Source organism: Salmo trutta, chromosome 9, assembly GCF_901001165.1.
Source record: "Salmo trutta chromosome 9, fSalTru1.1, whole genome shotgun sequence".
NCBI classification, from domain to species: Eukaryota; Metazoa; Chordata; class Actinopteri; order Salmoniformes; family Salmonidae; genus Salmo; species Salmo trutta.
In genome coordinates, this window is record NC_042965.1 from 41322533 (window position 1) to 41341563 (window position 19031).

Here is a 19031-nt window from a genome sequence, read left to right on the forward strand (position 1 = left end):
TGGGTAGGATGGGCAGGGCAGGTGAGATGGGAGGGGAGAGGTGACTTCACCAGGGAGGGGTCTCTGCAGGGCAGCCCTGGCCAGTCAGTCAGAGAGTGGCAACATGGTGGTGAGGCAGTGGCACGAAGACCAGGCTGAGGAGTAGAGAAGGAAAAGGTCTTAGATTGAGACCTATCCAGGATATGGTGCAATGTCTCAACTTGCTTCCTCTGGACATCCAAATTAGACATAGATTCCTCAATAAGCTGACAGTTTCCACATTGGAAATTTGGACGACCAATATTACCCCGGGAACTGTGCAAAATAGGTGCCGCACCTACATGGAATGAAACATTCACCATAGTCTTTGAAGGTGGTAGCCGCCAATCTGGAAAACGTCAGTTTCCCCGTGTGGCGGAGAGTGGGAGACGCCATTTTGGAAAACGGCAGTTTCCCCGTATGGTGGAGAGTGGGAGACGCCATTTTGGAAAAATTCCACACAAATAAAATAGGTTGGAGAGGAATCAGCTAAGAGTTAATCAATCCACACAGTGTGATAGTCAGTTAGATTGAATCACACAGGTTGTAGGATCACCACAGTTATAGGCAGCAAGCCAGAACCCAACCCCAGACTAGAAGTCAGCCAGCACTAGAACCCACAATAAATACAACCAAGGCACAACACTGGCCAAAAACATCCGAGGCACAAAGTCAAGCAGCAGTAGGCAGGTGTCTGCTCAGATATTGCCCCAGTGTATGCCCCAGTGCAGGGTAGGGTTCCCAGGTATATCCAAGTAGGACTCAAGTGTTTCAGCAGAGCTGTTTTTTTTATGTCTCCTTAAAAACTCTGTATGCAATATTGCACTATTATCCAATGTGGTCACAGCCAGATGAAACAAAGGTAAATCGAGACAAAAATCCACAAAAAGCTTTTCAGCTACAAACACTGATCAGACATAACAAAATACATGCTTGAAAAGTGGGTTATCAAAACGGCACACCTGGGTAAGCACATGAAACACATATCTTATTTTAAGTGTTTCTAAAAATCCTCTATAGGAAAAATGTATGTAGGAAAAACAATTGGAAGCATTTCCCTGTTTGACCGCTAGGTTTTATGGGTATTAGAACACCTCCAATGTGGGGCTCTATAGCCATCTAATTACAAGCAATTGGCTAAATTAAAACATAAGACACTTACCTCTTCTGAGATGTAGGAGTCCGTTTCCTGGTTCTTTACATTGGAGCTCAGCCAAGATAGCATGAAGTAAAAAGGCTGCAGCGTTTTCCACCTGCATCTCCATCACTAATCTCTGCACAATTAAAAATAGCAAAATTAGCATACATTTAGTCTACTGTTTATATGTGTATTTCACACTATGTTGAGGTACAAATTTGAGTATAATACTTCTATGGATGTCAACCCCATCCTCAAAACATGTTCATGTTCATGTCATCGTCATCAACCAACAGCATTACAGTTAAAAACTATCACTACCACCACCGACTTCTGTATGCTAGCTAAGCTACCAGTTTATACAAATGATAGTTAGCATTTAGCAGTCACTTTTTCTAAACTTGAAAAGGGACAACTTATATCCACATTGGATTTTAGTAACCACATTGGGGGCCTGTTAAAATACATCGATCATGATGGATTTAACAAATACCAATTTATTAGATTAGATTTGTTGAATATGCGCCAATCCAGCGTCCCTTCTATGCCCCACGGTCTATCCATTGACTTCTTTACCACATCTATCCCCATCAATCTCTTTCTAGGAGTTCAAACACATTTTTGTGTCTTTGAAATCCCTACACAAGGTATTATGTTTATTTGTGAACTTGTTCTGATAGCCTTTTGTCAAAGTTCTCCATGTCTGTTGTCAAGAAAGTGAGTTTGTGTTTATACAGGATGTACCGCCCCCACCTACCTTCAACCAATCATGTCAATATGGAGCTATGGGAGGTGCATGGCATCGCCAGACAGAGCTCGATTTGGCCTCCAGAGGCAATTGCGTCACATCCTATATATGTAGCGTCCGGACCACATTGCCTGATCAAGCAGAAATTGGCTTTAAGGTGATGCCCTTGTGCCTCCCAAATTTTGTAACAATGCAGAGGGCTCCGCATTGACATGATTGGTTGACGGTAGGTTCACTCTTAGGGAGAAAGGTGTTATCTAGAACCTAAAAGGGTTCTTCGGCTGTCCCCATAGGATAACCCTTCGAAGAACCTTTTTGGTCCTAGGTAGAAACCTTTTGAGTTCCATGAAGAACCATTTTGAGTTCCATGTAGAACCCTTTACACAAACAGGTTAATAGAAATGTTTGAAAATGTATTAAAAAAACAACTGAAATATCACATTTACATAAGTATTCAGACCCTTTACTCAGTACTTTGCTGATGCACCTTTGGCAGCAATTACAGCCTCGAGTTTTCCTGGGTATGACGATAAAAGCTTGACACACCTGTATTTAGGGAGTTTCTCCCTTTCTTCTCTGCAGATCCTCTCAAGCTCTGTCAGGTTGGACGGGGAGTGTTGCTGCACAGCTACAGTTGAAGTCGGAAGTTTACATACACTTATGTGGGAGTCATTCAAACTCGTTTTTCAACCACTCCACAAATTTCTTGTTAACAAACTATAGTTTTGGAAAGTCGGTTAGGACATCTACTTTGTGCATGACAAGTAATTTTTCAAACAATTGTTTACAGACAGATTATTTCACTGTATCACAATTCCAGTGGGTCAGACGTTTACGTACACTAAGTTGACTGTGCCTTTAAACCGCTTGGAAAATTCCAGAAAATTATGTCATGGCTTTAGAAGCTTCTGATAGGCTAATTGACATAATTTGAGTCAATTGTAGGTGTTCCTGTGGATGTATTTCAAGGCCTACCTTCAAACTCAGTGCCTCTTTGCTTGACATCATGGGAATCACAAAATAAATCAGCCAAGACCAAAAGCAATTGTAGGTCTCCACAAGTCTGGTTCATCCTTGGCAGCAATTTCCAAATGCCTGAAGGTACCATGTTCATCTGTACAAACAATAGTACTCAAGTATAAACACCATGGGACCACGCAGCCGTCATACCGCTCAGGAAGGAGATGCGTTCTGTCTCCTAGAGATGCACGTACTTTGGTGCGAAAAGTGAAAATCAATCCCAGAACAACAGCAAAGGACCTTGTGAAGATGCTGGAGGAAACCGGTACAAAAGTATCTATATCCACAGTAAAACGAGTCCTATATCAATGTCACTTGAAAGGCCACTCAGCAAGGAAGAAGCCACTGCTCCAAAACCGCCATAAAAAAGCTAGACTACAGTTTGCAACTGCACATGGGGACAAAGATTGTACTTTTTGGAGAAATGTCCTCTGGTCTGATGAAACAAGACATCAGTCAACATCATCTCAAGACATCAGTCAGGATGTTAAAGCTTGATCACAAATGGGTCTTCCAAATGGACAATTACCCCAAGCATACTTCCAAAGTTGTGGCAAAATAGCTTAAGGATAACAAAGTCAAGGTATTGGAGTGGCCATCACAAAGCCCTGACCTCCATCCTGTAGAAAATTTGTGGGCAGAACTGAAAAAGTGTGTGCGAGCAAGGAGGCCTACAAACCTGACTCATAAAATTCACCCAACTTATTGTGGGAAGCTTGTGGAAGGCTACCCGATACGTTTGACCCAAGTTCAACAATTTAAAGGCAAAGCTACCAAATACTCATTGATTGTATGTAAACGTCTGACCCACTGGGAATGTGATGAAAGAAAAGAAAAGCTGAAATAAATAATTCTCTCTACTATTATTCTGACATTTCACATTCTTAAAATATAGTGGTGATCCTAACTGTCCTAAGACAGGGAATCTTTACTAGGATTAAATGTCAGGAATTGTGAAACTGAATTTAAATGTATTTGGCTAAGGTATATGTAAACTTCTGACTTCCAACGGTATTTTCAGGTCTCTCCAGAGATGTTCGATCGGGATCAAGCCTGTCTCTGGCTGGGCCACTCAAGGACATTCAGAGTCTTGTCCCAAAGCTACTACTGCGTTGTCTTGGCTGTGGGCTTAGGGTCATTGTCCTGTTGGATGGTGAACCTTCGCCCTAGTCTGAGGTCCTGAACTCTGGAGCAGGTTTTCATCAAGGATGTCTCTGCACTTTGCTCCGTTCATCTTCCCTCAATCCTGACTGGTCTCCATGTCCCTGCCACTAAAAATCATCCCCACAGCATAATGCTGCTACCATCATGCTTAGTGGTAGGGATGGTGCCAGGTTTCCTCCAGACGTGACGCTTGGCATTCAGGCCAAAGAATGGCCCTTGGTTTCATCAGTCAAGAGAATCTTGTTTTTGATGGTCTGAGAGTCCTTTAGATGCCTTTTGGCAAACTCAGAGTGGGCTGTCATGTGCCTTTTACTGAGGAGTGGTTTCTGTCTGGCCACTCTACCATAAAGGCCTGATTGGTGGATTGCTACAGAGATGGTTGTACTTCTGGAAGGTTCTCCCATCTCCACAGAGGAACACTCGAGCTCTGTCAGAGTGACCATTGGGTTCTTGCTCACCTCCCTAACCAAGGCCCTTCTTCCGCGATTACTCGGTTTGGCCAGGTGGCTCTAGGAAGAGGAGAGAAAGATGAAGGGAAGTGCTGCTAAGGTAGTAGGTTTTGGTACAATGGATCTGGGCCGATTCCGGCTGAGAGTCGGGGCACTGGGTTGAGAGTCAGACTCGGCCGATGTCATGTGGCCCAAGTCTTGGCCGCCTTAGGCAGTATTACTTATGGCGAGGATGCGGGGATTGAGCTCGAGCCGATTCCGGTGTGAGTTATCTGGCCCAAATGTATTATTTGGGGCTCGGGCCAATTGGGGCTAATCTCTGGCAGAGGATTACATGGGCTGCTTTATATAACATTTCATTATTTATTTATTTTTCCATACTTTGTTTCTGTGATCAAAAAATACAATTAACATGTAAATTCAATGATTTAATTTAGAGTCCTATTTAAGTAGTATTTTGTTATTTTGATAGTTTGTGCAAGGCAATTGATCAGCATCTAGGCGTTCCGCTAGTGGAACCCTGTTCTGTCATCGGAACCCCTAGCCAACAGCCAATGGGATCGTATGGTGCGAAATACAAATACCTCAAAAATCCAATCATTTCAATTTTTCAAACATAGGACTATTTTACACCATTTGAAAGATAAACCTCTCCTGAATCCAACCACGTTTTCCGATTTCAAAAAGGCTTTACAGCGAAAGCAAAACATTAGATTATGTTAGGAGAGTACATAGACCAAAATAACCACACAGCCATTTTCCAAGCAAGCATATTTGTCAATAAAACCCAAAACACAGCTAAATGAAGCACTAACCTTTGATGATCTTCATCAGATGACACTACTAGGACATTATGTTATACAATACATGTATGTTTTGTTCAATCAAGTTCATGTTTATATCCAAAAACAGCTTTTTACATTGGCGCGTGATGTTCACAAAATGTATTCCCACCAAAAACTTCCGGTGAATTTACAAAAATACTCATCATATACGTTGACAAAATACATAACAATTATTTTAAGAATTCTCCTTTATGCAATCGCTGTGTCAGTTTTTAAAATAACTTTTCGGCAAAAGCACATTTTTCAATATTCTGAGTACATAGCTCGCCGTCACGGTGAGAGACACCCGCAAAGTTCGGGGCAACATAAACTCAGAATTACTATTAGAAATATTGTATTAGAAATGTCGTTTTTGTTCGAAATAATCCATAGTTATGTCCAAATACCTCTGTTTTGTTCGTGCGTTCAGGTCACTATCCAAAGGGTAACGTGCGAGCGCATTTCGAGACACTAAAAGTGAAAATGTTCCATTACCGTACTTAGAAGCAATTTTTAGGGTATTTTTAACGTAAAATTGTGATAATATTCCAACCGGACAATAGTGTATTCATTCAAGGAGGAAAATAAAAAACAGCGTGCTCGCGGGAACGCGCATATCCAATCTCTTTGTCCTCAGGCAGACCACTCAGTAACTGAGCTCCTATACTCTGCCCAGAGACAGGAGAAGGCTCAATCCACTTTCTGAAGGCTTTAGACAGCCAATGGAAGCCTTAGAAAGTGCAACGTAACAGCACAGATACTGTAGTTTCGAAAGAGACTAGAATGAAAAACTACATTTCTCAGATCCTACACTTCCTGGTTGAATTTTTCTCAGGTTTTTGCCTGCCATATGAGTTCTGTTATACTCACAGACACGATTCAAACAGTTTTAGAAACTTCAGAGTGTTTTCTATCCAAATCTACTAATAATATGCATATTCTCATTTCTGGGCAAGAGTGGTAACCAGTTTAAATCGGGTACATTTTTTCATCCGGCTGTGAAAATACTGCCCTCTATCCATATCAGGTTAAAAATGTTGTGTTTGGAGCCTCCCGAGTGGCACAGCGGTCTAAGACACTGCATCGCATCGCAGTGCAAACTGCATTGCAGCGGATGCATGTTCAATACCTGTGCTGGCAGCAACCGGGAGACCCATGAGGCGACGCACAATTGGCCTAGCCTTGTCAGAATTAGTGGAGGGTTTGACCCGGCCGGGGATGTCTTTGTCCCATCGCGCTGTAAACTCCTGTGGCGGGCCAGGTGCATGCATGCTGACACGGTCACCAGGTGTATGGTGTTTGCTCTGACATAACCATTTTTTGGGGTGGATGGGTATAATTTGTATGCATAAAATGTATAATAGTAATGTTTAAAATTACTAAATCAGGTAAGTTTGCATTAATTTATTTACATTTGCATCGGGCCACTTCTGGGGGATTCTGGTAAGATGCTGGCAAAGTCAGCTGAATTTCGGTTGACGGAAACGGCCCGTACTTGGGCCGATTCTGGTCAGTCATTCATTTTGATTCCGGGCCGAGTCCGACACCCGATTACGGGCCGATTCAATCAGTTCTGGCCCCCAGTAAGAGGGCCGCTTCTGGGCTGATTCCTCATTGCTAGCTGGGTGCTAAGGTACACAATAGTTGGTTATGGTAGACGGAAGGTTCTAATGTACACAATAGTTGGTTTTGGTAGACAGAAGCTGCTACGGTACACAATTGTTGGTTTTGGTAGACAGAAGCTGCTAAGGTACACAATAGTAGGTTTCTGTAGACAGAAGGGGCTCTTTGGTAATAGAGGTAAATTTGTCATCAAAAACGAAGGAGGACAAAGCCACTCTTCACATAATTAATTAAAATGCCTTCATTTTTATGGCATGTTCAATGGAAACAAAGTTTAAAAACTCAGATGCGTTTCGGCTGCATGGCCTTCGTCTGGGAGTACAAAGATATGATAATACAGTGTCCTCTTCTGAACAGCTTTTTCTAATCAACCCTGACTTGAAGAGGGAGTGGTTACAGAATTTATTGGACAACACCTAGTAAGCAATGCTATTCACATTAACAAGTGAAATACTGTAGATATGTCATCAAAAATGCATCTCAAGGCTAGAAACATCAGAACCCCTAGAAAGGTAGTTGTAACCTTGAATATGCTCTGCTCTGCTCCGTGAAACGTGAGTGAAGTATGAGTACCCTGACTTCTGTATGGTCACTGCAGACATCGGATTGACCATAAATCAGCTCTGAGTTATAATCACGTCGCAATACGTTTTTGGGTGGTTTGGTGACATTTCAAACGTTATGCAGCGGTTGTACTAGCTCTCTGAAAATAGATCAGGGGATATCCCAAAGATGTGATATTGGGCGTGGCATTAGGCAGGACTTCACAATTGGTCAATTTTTTTTTATCATTAGTTACTCAAATGATAGCACTTCATATCAAGAAGGGGAATTTTTAAGGTATTTCAGCACTTTTTTAAGGTATTTCAGCAATTTAAACTAAGTCAACTGGCTGGCTGAAGATACTGCCATATTTTTGAGAGACAGGAATGCAACCCATTTCTCCTATTTTGTATTGTTTTATAATAGAATATTGAAGTTAGGGATGCCAATACTGACCAAAAACATGTATGACCTTTGACCCCCCAAGGTGGGCCATAGAGATGTCATTACCATTCCAGTTGTTTCATACCTTAATATGTGTTGTATTAGGAAGTTAATAACATATCCAATTGCCTTAGTTTGAGGAGATTGTTCCCTTATAATACCCTCAATCCTGCTGACAAAACTAACTACATAGGGGTCATAACATATAATGCAGTGATAGACACATTTAGATAACTCTGATTCATGTCTATCATACTGAAATATAACCCACAGATATGAACCTTAAGGAAAAGGTAACACAGGTAACACTTTACTTGACACCCAGCATAATAACACGTTATGAAACAGTCATAACCATGTCATAACAGCTGACATAACTTGTCATAACCTGTCATAATATGGTCATAAATACAGTACCAGTCAAAAGTTGACACACCTACACATTCATTGTAGAATAGACATCAAAACTATGAAATAACACATATGGACTTGATGCGTTATTTTATGGTTGGTAATGACACCTACATAAGAGTGTCAAACCCCATAAAACCTACCACACAAGGCAAAATAATCCATTACACCTACTTATATAACATTTTCTGAAATTGACCATATTAAATTATAATTGTAATTGCGCAAACATTGATGTCAGACATGCACCTACCCCAATGCTCTGTTTCTGATGACTGGGATGAATGCAGGAGCAGATTTCAGGAGCAGGACAAGACACTCTTTGACTGATGACTGATATAAGGGAATGTACGTGATAGGCCTGTAAGGCTTATGTGATTATGATGGTCTTAATGCTTCTTGACAGTGTCATAAAGTGTATTTTCTTAGCCCAAGTAAAGTGACACAGGATGGTCATAATGCTTCTTGACAGTGTCTTAAAGTGCATTTTCAACAAGTTTAAAATATGATGAAAAAAAACCATTTCCGTTAAAAACGAATTTCAACAACAAAAAAGGATGTAAGGGTCAACCTTTCAAAAGGGACCTTCTTGGCAGGTGTCATAATCAGCCATAAAATAGTGCAATAGTGTAAATATATGGGCCATGACTGTGTTATGACCATATTAGGAAAGGTTATGACAATTTGGCAGCTGTTATGACATATGACAGGTTATGACCATGTCATAAGGTGTTATGACGCCGGGTGTCAAGTACAGTGTTACCAATCATCAATAGACTCTGGTTATCAACTAAAACATTGGAATAATATTCACCATGAACTAGATGTGACTGGTTATCAACTGCAACATTGGAATAATATTCACCATGAACTGGATCTGACTGGTTATCAACTGAAACATTGTAATAATATTCACCATGAACTAGATGTGACTGGTTATCAACTGAAACATTGTAGTAATATTCCCTGTGCCTTACTATACTGTATTAGTTTCATTTGATGACCTCAGACATTGTTTGTGGAGGGAAGCAACACTGTTACATTGGTGTCGTGACCCGGATCACTAGTTGTTGCTGAAAAGGAGGAGGTCAAAGGGGGGTGTGGGTAACTGGTGTGAAATGGCTAGCTAGTTAGCGCGGTGCATCCTAATAGCGTTCAATCGGTGACGTCACTCGCTCTGAGACATTGAAGTAGTTGTTTCCCTTGCTCTGTAAGGGCCGTGGCTTTTGTGGAGCGATAGGTAATGATGCTTCGTGGGAGGCAGTTGTTGATTTGTTCAGAGGGTCCCTGGTTCGAGCCCAGGTTGAGGCGAGGAGAGGGACGGAAGCAACACTGTTACACAAGCAAGAGTACAAACAAATCTGGGACCAAGACACCACAGTTATGGTGTTCACATTGCAACACTGAACATGTTTATGCAGTGGAGTCTCTCATTGTGACAAGTCTCTCTTAGATTAAAGGCATACTTTTCTTACTGAACATCTTCTTCACTCTGGCCTAGATTTAGTGCAGGACATACAGTATATACTTCTCAAAGATGCAGACAATCTTTGCATCTATCACAGATGACTGACGTCTGGGTTAACCACAGACTTTGAACAACAGGATGGAGCTTCAAACATTGTTTGACAAAGATAGCAATGGAGTTAGCAAAGAGCACAAACCAAGACCCCACAGCTGTGGCGTTCACATTGCAACACTCACCCCCACCGTGGGACCAAGATGCCACAGCTGTGGCGTTCACATTGCAACAATCATCCCCACCGTGGGACCAAGACACCACAGCTGTATCGTTCACATTGCAACTCTCACCCCCACCGTGGGACCCAAGCACCAAGAAAGCCTTCACTTTCTCTTCACCTCCGCAGTGAGGTGAAGTCATCCTTGGCCTCCCGTGGCTCCAACTCAAATCCAATTGTATTGGTCACGTACACATATTTAGCAGATGCTATTGTGGGTGTAGCGAATTGCGAATTGTTCCTAGCTCCAACAGTGCATTAGTATCTAACAATTCACAACAACACACACAAATCTAAAAGTTAAAGAATGAAATATAAATAATACATTGAGCAATGTCGGAGTGGCATTGACTGAAATACAGTAGAATAAAATACAGTTTGTGCATGAGATGAGTAAAGCAGTACGTAAACATTATTTAAACATTATTACAGTGACGAGTGTTCCATGATTAAAGTGGCCAGTGATTCCAAGTCTATGTCTATAGGGCAGCAGCCTCTAAGGTGCAGGGTTGCATAACCGGGGGGAAGCTGGCTATTGATGGCTATTTAACAGTCTGATGGCCTTGAGATAAGGCGGCAGCGTAGCCTAGTAGTTAGAGCGTTGGACTAGTAACCAAAAGGTTGCAAAATCAAATCCCCGAGCTGACAAGGTACAAAATCTGCCATTCTGCCCCTGAACAAGGCAGTTAACCCACTGTTCCTGGGCTGTCATTGAAAATAAGTGTTGTATTAGGAAGCTAACATATCCATAAGAATTTGTTCTTAACTGACCTGCCTAGTTAAATACTGGTAAAATAAAAATAATAGAAGCTGTTTTTCAATCTCTCGGTCACAGCTTTGATACACCTGTACTGACCTTGCTTCTGGATGATAGCGGGGTGAACAGGCAGTGGCTCGGGTGGTTGATGTCCTTGCTGATCTTTTTGGCCATCCTGTGGCATCGGGTGCTTTAGGTGTCCTGGAGGCCAGGTAGTTTGCCCCCGGTGATGCATTGTGCAGAACGCACCACCCTCTGGAGAGCCCTGCTGTTGCGGGGACAAGTGCACTTGTCAAACCAGGCAGTGATACAGCTCGACAGCATGCTCTCAATTGTGCATTTGTAAAAGTTTGTGAGGGTTGAAGAGGCACTGGTGCGCCTTCATCACCACACTGTCTGTGTGGGTGGACAATTTCAGATTGGTAGTGATGTGTACGTCGAGGGACTTGAAGCTTTTCACATTCTCCATTGCTGTCCCGTCGATGTGGATAGGGGCGTGCTCCCGCTGCTATTCCCTGAAGTCCACGATCATCTCCATTGTTTTTTTGTCTTGAGTGAGAGTGTTTTCCTGACACCTCACTCTGAGTGCCCTCACCTCCTCCCTGTAGGCTGTCTCGTCAATGTTAATCAAGACTACTACTGTTGTGTCGTCTGCAAACTTGATGATTGAGTTGGAGGCGTACGTGACCATGCAGTCATGGGTGAACAGGGAGTACAGGAGGGGGCTGAGCACGCACCCTTGTGGGGCCACTGTGTTGAGGATCCGCAAAGTGGAGGTGTTGTTTCCTACCTTCACCACCTGGGGGCGGCCCGTCAGGAATTCCAGGACCCAGTGGAGGGTACTCTTGCAGGTTACTACGGTGTTGAATGCTGAGCTGTAGTCATTCTTACATAGGTATTCCTCTTGTCCAGATGGGATAGGGCAGTGTGCAGCGCGATGGCGATTGCATTGTCTGTGGATCTATTGGGTCGGTAAGCAAATTGAAGTGGTGTCTAGGGTGTCAGGAAAGGTAGAGGTGATATGATCCTTAACTAGCCTCTCAAAGCACTTCATGATGACAGAAGTGAGTGCTACGGGGCAATAGTAATTTAGCTCAGTTACCTTTGCTTTCTTGGGTATAGGAACAATGGTGGACATCTTGAAGCAAATGGTGACAGCAGACTGGGATAGGGAGAGATAGAACATGTCAGGAAACACTCCAGCCAGCTGGTCTGTGCATGCTCTGAGGATGCGGCTATAGATGCTGTCTGGGCCGGTAGCCTTGCGAGGGTTAACCCGCTTAAATGTCTTACTCACGTCAGCCACGGAGAAGGAGAGCCCACAGCCCTTGGTAACAGGCCGCGTCGGTGGCACTGTGTTATCCTCAAAGCGGGCGAAGAAGGTGTTTAGCTTGTCTGGAAGCAAGATGTCAGTCTCTGTGACGTGGCTGGTTTTCCCTTTGTAGTCTGTGATTGTCTGTAGACCCTGCCACTTACATCTCGTGTCTGAACCATTGAATTGCGACTCCACTTTGTCTCTGTACTGATATTTTGCCTGTTTGATTGCCTTGCGGAGGGAATAACTACACTGTTTTGTATTCAGCCATGGTTAAATGTGATGGTTCGCGCTTTCAGTTTTGCGCAAATTCTGTCATCTATAGGTCTTAATAGTCGCAGTGGGTACAACATCTCCTATACACTTCCTGATGAACTCAGTCACTGTATCCGTGTATTCGTCAATGTTATTCTCAGAGGCTACCCCAAACATATTCCAGTCTGCGTGATCAAAACAATCTTGAGGCATCCAGTGGTCCAATGTTTTTTCAGCATGAGTATTGCAGTTCTACAATGTGTTGGTAGAACTTAGGTAACGTTTTCCTCAAATTTGCTTTGTTAAAATCCCCAACTAAACATAAATGCGGCCTCAGGATATGTAGTTTCCAGTTTGCAAGTCCAGTGTAGTTCTTTGAGGGGCGTCGTGGTATCGGCTTGAGGGAGAACCAGGCGTGACTACAACTGTGACTATAACCAAAGATAATTCTCTTGGGAGGTAATATAGTCGGCATTCTAGGTCGGAAGAACAAAAAGGATTTGAGTTTCTGTATTTTATCACAATCACACCATGAGTAGTTAACCTCTATGGGCTAGGTGGGACGCTTGCCACCTACTCAACAGCCAGTGGAATACCGTGGCGCGATTTTCAAATACCTTAGAAATGCTATTACTTCAATTTCTCAAACATATGACTATTTTACACCATTTTAAAGACAAGACTCTCGTTAATCTAACCACACTGTCCGATTTCAAAAGGCTTTACAACGAAAGCAAAACATTAGATTATGTCAGCAGAGTACCCAGCCAGAAATAATCAGACACCCATTTTTCAAGCTAGCATATAATGTCACATAAACCCAAACCACAGCTAAATGCAGCACTAACCTTTGATGATCTTCATCAGATGACAATCTTAGGACATTATGTTATACAATACATGCATGTTTTGTTCATTCAAGTTCATATTTATATCAAAAACCAGCTTTTTACATTAGCATGTGACTAGCATGTGACTAGCATTCCCACCGAACACTTCCGGTGAATTTACTAAATTACTCACGATAAACGTTCACAAAAAACATAACAATTATTTTAAGAATTATAGATACAGAACTCCTATATGCACTCGCTATGTCCGGCATCACAGGGCTAGCTATTTAGACACCCAGCAAGTTTAGCCTTCACCAAAGTCAGATTTACTATAAGAAAAATGTTATTACCTTTGCTGTTCTTCGTCAGAATGCACTCCCAGGACTTCTACTTCAATAACAAATGTTGGTTTGGTCCCAAATAATCCATAGTTATATCCAAATAGCGGTGTTTTGTTTGTGCGTTCAAGGCACTATCCGAAAGGGTAAATAAGGGTTATGCGCCCGACGCGTTTCGTGACAAAAAAATTCTAAATATTCCATTACTGTACTTCGAAGCATGTCAACCGCTGTTTAAAATCAATTTTATGCCATTTTTCTCGAAAAAAAGCGATAATATTCCGACCGGGAAAGCGTGTTTACGTTCAAAGAGAGAGAAAATAAAAACATGGGATCCCCTCGTGCACGAGCCTCAGTCTGATGGTCCCCTGATAGAGCACTTACCAAAGGCGCTAAAGTTTTTCAGCCAGCGGCTGGAATTACATCATTCAGCTTTTTCCCGGGTTCTGAGAGCCTATGGGAGCCGTAGGAAGTGTCACGTTACAGCAAAGATCCTAAATGTTCAATAAACAGAGCCAAGAAGCCCAAGGAATGGTCAGAGAGGGTACTTCCTGTTTGGAATCTTCTCAGGTTTTTGCCTGCCATATGAGTTCTGTTATACTCACAGACACCATTCAAACAGTTTTAGAAACTTTAGGGTGTTTTCTATCCAAAGCCAATAATTATATGCATATTCTAGTTTCTGGGCAGTAGTAATAACCAGATTAAATCGGGTACGTTTTTTATCCGGCCTTGTAAATACTGCCCCCTAGCCCTAACAGGTTAATCAGGAAACATTCCTTGCCCTAGGGGCCGTCCTCCTGGCCGGCATCGTCCTGTCAAGTCTACTCCCTCTCCCCCTTTCCAGCGCTCATCGTCGCCAGTCTACTAACTACCAGTCCTGGCAACCCATCATTACACACACCTGGCAATCCATCATTACGCACACCTGGTAGCCCTCATTACATACTCCTTCGCATCACCATCAGAATTCCATCACTACCCTGATTACTCCCCCTTTATCTAGCAGTCCCTAGCATCACTCTTCAGGTAGTATTGGTTATGTTTACTTGTCAGACGTTTTTCTTGTTTTGTATCTGTCATGGAGCGTATGTTCATGACTTGTAGACAATGACACTGAAGCAAATTATTGGTTGAAGAAAGACTCTATTGTATCTCTTTAAGGTAAAGTCAAAAATCCTGAAACCAAAGTTGTAACGCGGGGACCAAAGCGCAGCGTGTATAGTGCTCATATTTACTTTTTAATGAATACACTTTAACAAAACAACAAAACGACCGACAACAGTTCCGTCAGGTGACATACACTAAACAAAAAACAACTACCCACAAAAACCCAGGAAGAAAAACCCCTACTTAAATATGATCTCTAATCAGAGGCAACGAGAATCAGCTGCCTCCAATTGGAGATCAACCCCAACATAGAAATAGAAAAACTAGAACTAAAACATAGAAATAGAAAACATAGATAAACCCAAAACACCCCCTGTCACGGCCTGACCTACTCTACTATAGAAAATGACATCTTACTAGGGTCAGGATGTGACAAAAGTGAATGTTGGATTGAGTAGAGCATTCCGTTTTGCCAACAATACTTTGACATAAGGCGCCAAAAAATTGGGTGTTTATGGCGCACGCCAGTTACTAAAACAATGTAACTTGTTAACAATGTTTCTACCGTGTATAAAGCTGCCCATTTAAATGTACATGCTCTAGTAATGTGAAATATATTATTAGAATAATGATCAAAGTATTGGTAGAGTATAATAACCTAGTACCTTGTGTGTTTGTCTGAAGCGCAGTGCTGTTTCCTTGTTGAAGTGCCTGTGTGCATTAAGCATGAGGCAAATTAGTATATGTGTCATCGAGGAACATTTATTGGTTGATGGGAAAGTGATTACTTATTGCGGGGGTGAATTACTTCATGAATGTGTATTGTGACTTGAAGCAGAAGTTATGGCACAAGTTAATGAAGTGTGTGTTTATGTAAAACCGTTGTTTATGATATATGTCCATGGGAAATTATGCATTTATGGTAGAAATGGGTTTTGGGGCTATCATGATGGAACATTCCTAGCTGAAGGGAGTTCCTGGAAAGAGTACATAGGTGCGCAGTTGTCTTTTCCCTGGAGGAGAGCAGGTTGGGCAGGTAACAGGTTGGCTAGAGTAGAGTTATACCTGAGTTTTGTTATTATTTTATTATATATATTTTTTTATTTTACCTTTATTTAACTAGGCAAGTCAGTTAAGAACAAATTCTTATTTACAATGACGGCCTACACCGGCCAAACCCGGATGACGCTCGGCCAATTGTGCGATGCCCATATGGCATTCCTAATCACGGCCGGTTGTGATACACCCTGTATTTGAACCAGAGTGTCTGTAGTGATGCCTCAAGCACTGAGATGCACTGATTCCAAGATGGCGTAGCAGTCGGACGTGTGTTTGTCTTGTCTTGTCCCGTCTTGTCCCATGTAAATAGTCAGTATCAACGTTTTTTTCCGGATATATTTTAATCTTACTTTCCACCTACGATCTAAATATGCTTTCCTGCAACCCGCCTCACCAATGTGGTATGGATCTGCTATTTTTATATGGTATAACTGGAACCTCCATCAGGAGCTAGCCAGCAACTAGCTACCAGTCACTGTTAGCCACGGCTAGCGGTCTTCACTTTTAGCTCGGACACCAGCCAGCTTTAGCTCGGTCAATACCTGCCAGTCTGCATAGCGCAATATCAACCCTGAGCATATCGGACTGCTTTTCTCCACCACATCACCGGATTCCTGCCGCAAGCTCTGGGCCATTACACTGGATCATCACAGCTAGCTAGCTACAACCAAGTGGCTACTGCTGGCTAACGCCTCTATCCCGAAGCAAGCACCAGTTAGCCTTGAGTTAGTCTCGAGCTAGGCCCATCTCTCAGCTAGCCAAAGCGGTATACCCGCAAATATGTGGGATACAATATCTCTTTTGCCAATTGGCATGGACCCTTTATTGCCGACACGGAGCCCCGTCGATCCATCACGACTGGTCTGCCAACATAATCGTCCAATGTGGTATCAACAGGCGATATCGCCGAAGACCCATCTGCTAGTCCCCGCCCGCTAGCTTTCTGAACGTCGTGCCTCCCATTCACCTAGCATAGTAGCGTCTACCAAACGGCTCCTGGACTCCCCTATTGCTGCTCATTGGACCCTATGATCACTAGGCTACACATGCCTCTCTCTAATGTCAATATGCCTTGTCTTCTGCTGTTTCGGTTTGTTATTGTATTATTTCACTGTAGAGCCCCTAGTCCAGCTCAACATGCCTTAGATGGCTCTTTTGTCACACACCCCACACATGGGAAGACCTCCCCTGGCTTAGCTGGTGTCTCCAGAGATGCAAGCTCTCTCATCGTCACTCAATGCCTAGGTTTACCCCCACTGTACTCACATCCTACCATACTCTTGTCTGTACATTATGCCCTGAATCTATTCGACCACGCCCAGAAATCTGCCCCTTTTATTCTCTGTTCCCAACGCACTAGACGACCAGTTCTTATAGCCTTTAGCCGTACCCTTATCCTACTCCTCCTCTGTTCCTCTGGTGATGTAGAGGTTAACGCAGGCCCTGTAGCCCCCAGCATCACACCTATTCCCCAGGTCCTCTCATTTGTTGACTTCTGTAACTGCAAAAGCCTTGGTTTCATGCATGTTAACATCAGAAGCCTCCTCCCTAAATTTGTTTTATTCACTGCTTTAGCACACTCTGCCAACCCTGATGTCCTAGCCGTGTCAGAATCCTGGCTTAGGAAGGCCACCAAAAATTCTGAAATTTCCTTCCCCAACTACAAGATTTTCCTTCAAGATAGAACTGCCAAAGGGGGCAGAGATCTGTCATACTATCAAGGTCTGTGCCCAAACAGTTCGAGCTTCTACTTTTTAAAATCAACCTTTCCAGAAATAAGTCTCACTGTCGCCGCTTGTTATAGACCCCCCTCAGCCCCCAGCTGTGCCCTGGACATGATATGTTAATTGATTGCCCCCCATCTATCTTCAGAGTTTGTACTGTTAGGTGAACTAAACTGGGATATGTTTATCACCCCGGAAATCCTACAATCTAAGCTAGATGCCCTCAATCTCACACAAATGATCAAGGAACCTGGGCACCCTCGTAGATACCATCCTGACCAATTTGCCCTCTAAATACACCTCTGCTGTCTTCATCCAGGATCTCAGAGATCATTGTCTTATTACCTGTGTCCGTAATGGGCCCACGATCAAACGACCACCCCTCATCACTGTCAAACGCTCCCTAAAACACTTCAGTGAGCAGTCCTTTCTAATCGACCTGGCCCGGGTATCCTGGAAGGATATTGACCTCATCCCGTCTGTAGAGGATGCCTGGTTGTTCTTTAAAAATGCTTTCCTCGCCATCTTAAATAAGCATACCACATTCAAAAAATGTTAAACTAAAAAAATTGCATCCTGTAGCACTAATTCCAAAAGGTTTTGGGACACCGGAAAGTACATGGAGAATTAGAGCACCTCCTCCCAGCTAACCACTGCACTGACGCTAGGAAACACTGTCACCACTGATGACTCTTACGATAATCAAGAATTTCAATAAGCTTTTCTCTACGACTGGCCATGCTTTCCACCTGGCTACCCCTACCCTGGCCAACAGCTTTGCACCCCCCGCAGCAACTTGCCCAAGCCCCCCCGCTTCTCTTTCACCCAAATGCAGATAGCTGATGTTCTGAAAGAGCTGCAGAATCTGGATCCCTACAAATCAGCTGGGCTAGACAATCTGGAACCTCTCTTTCTAAAATGATCCTCCGAAATTGTTGCAACCCCTATTACTAGCCTGTTCAACCTCTCTTTTGTATCGTCTGAGATCCCTAAAGATTGGAAAGCCTTCTTCAAAGGGGGAGACACTCTAGACCCTAGACTGTTACAGACCTATAACCATCCTGCACTGCCTGGGCTAGGGGGCAGTAATTGCACGGCCGGATATAAAACGTACCCGATTTAAACTGGTTACTACTCTTGCCCAGAAACGAGAATATGCATATAAATAGTAGATTTGGATAGAACACACCCTAAAGTTTCTAAAACTGTTTGAATGGTGTCTGTGAGTATAACAGAACTCATATGGCAGGCCAAAACCTGAGAAGATTCCATACAGGAAGAGGCCTGTCTGACAATTTGTTGTCCTTCTGTTGCACCTCTATCGAAAATACAGCATCTGTGCTGTAACGTGACATTTTCTAAGGCTTCCATTGGCTCTCTAAAGCATTCATAAAGCGGAATGATGTGTCTCCTGTCTCTGGGCAAAGTTCAGCAGCAGAGTTTGTAAGAGGCCTGCCTGGGGACAGTGAGACTGAGATGCGCATTCACGAGACTTCTCCATTTTTTTCTTTCAGCCTTT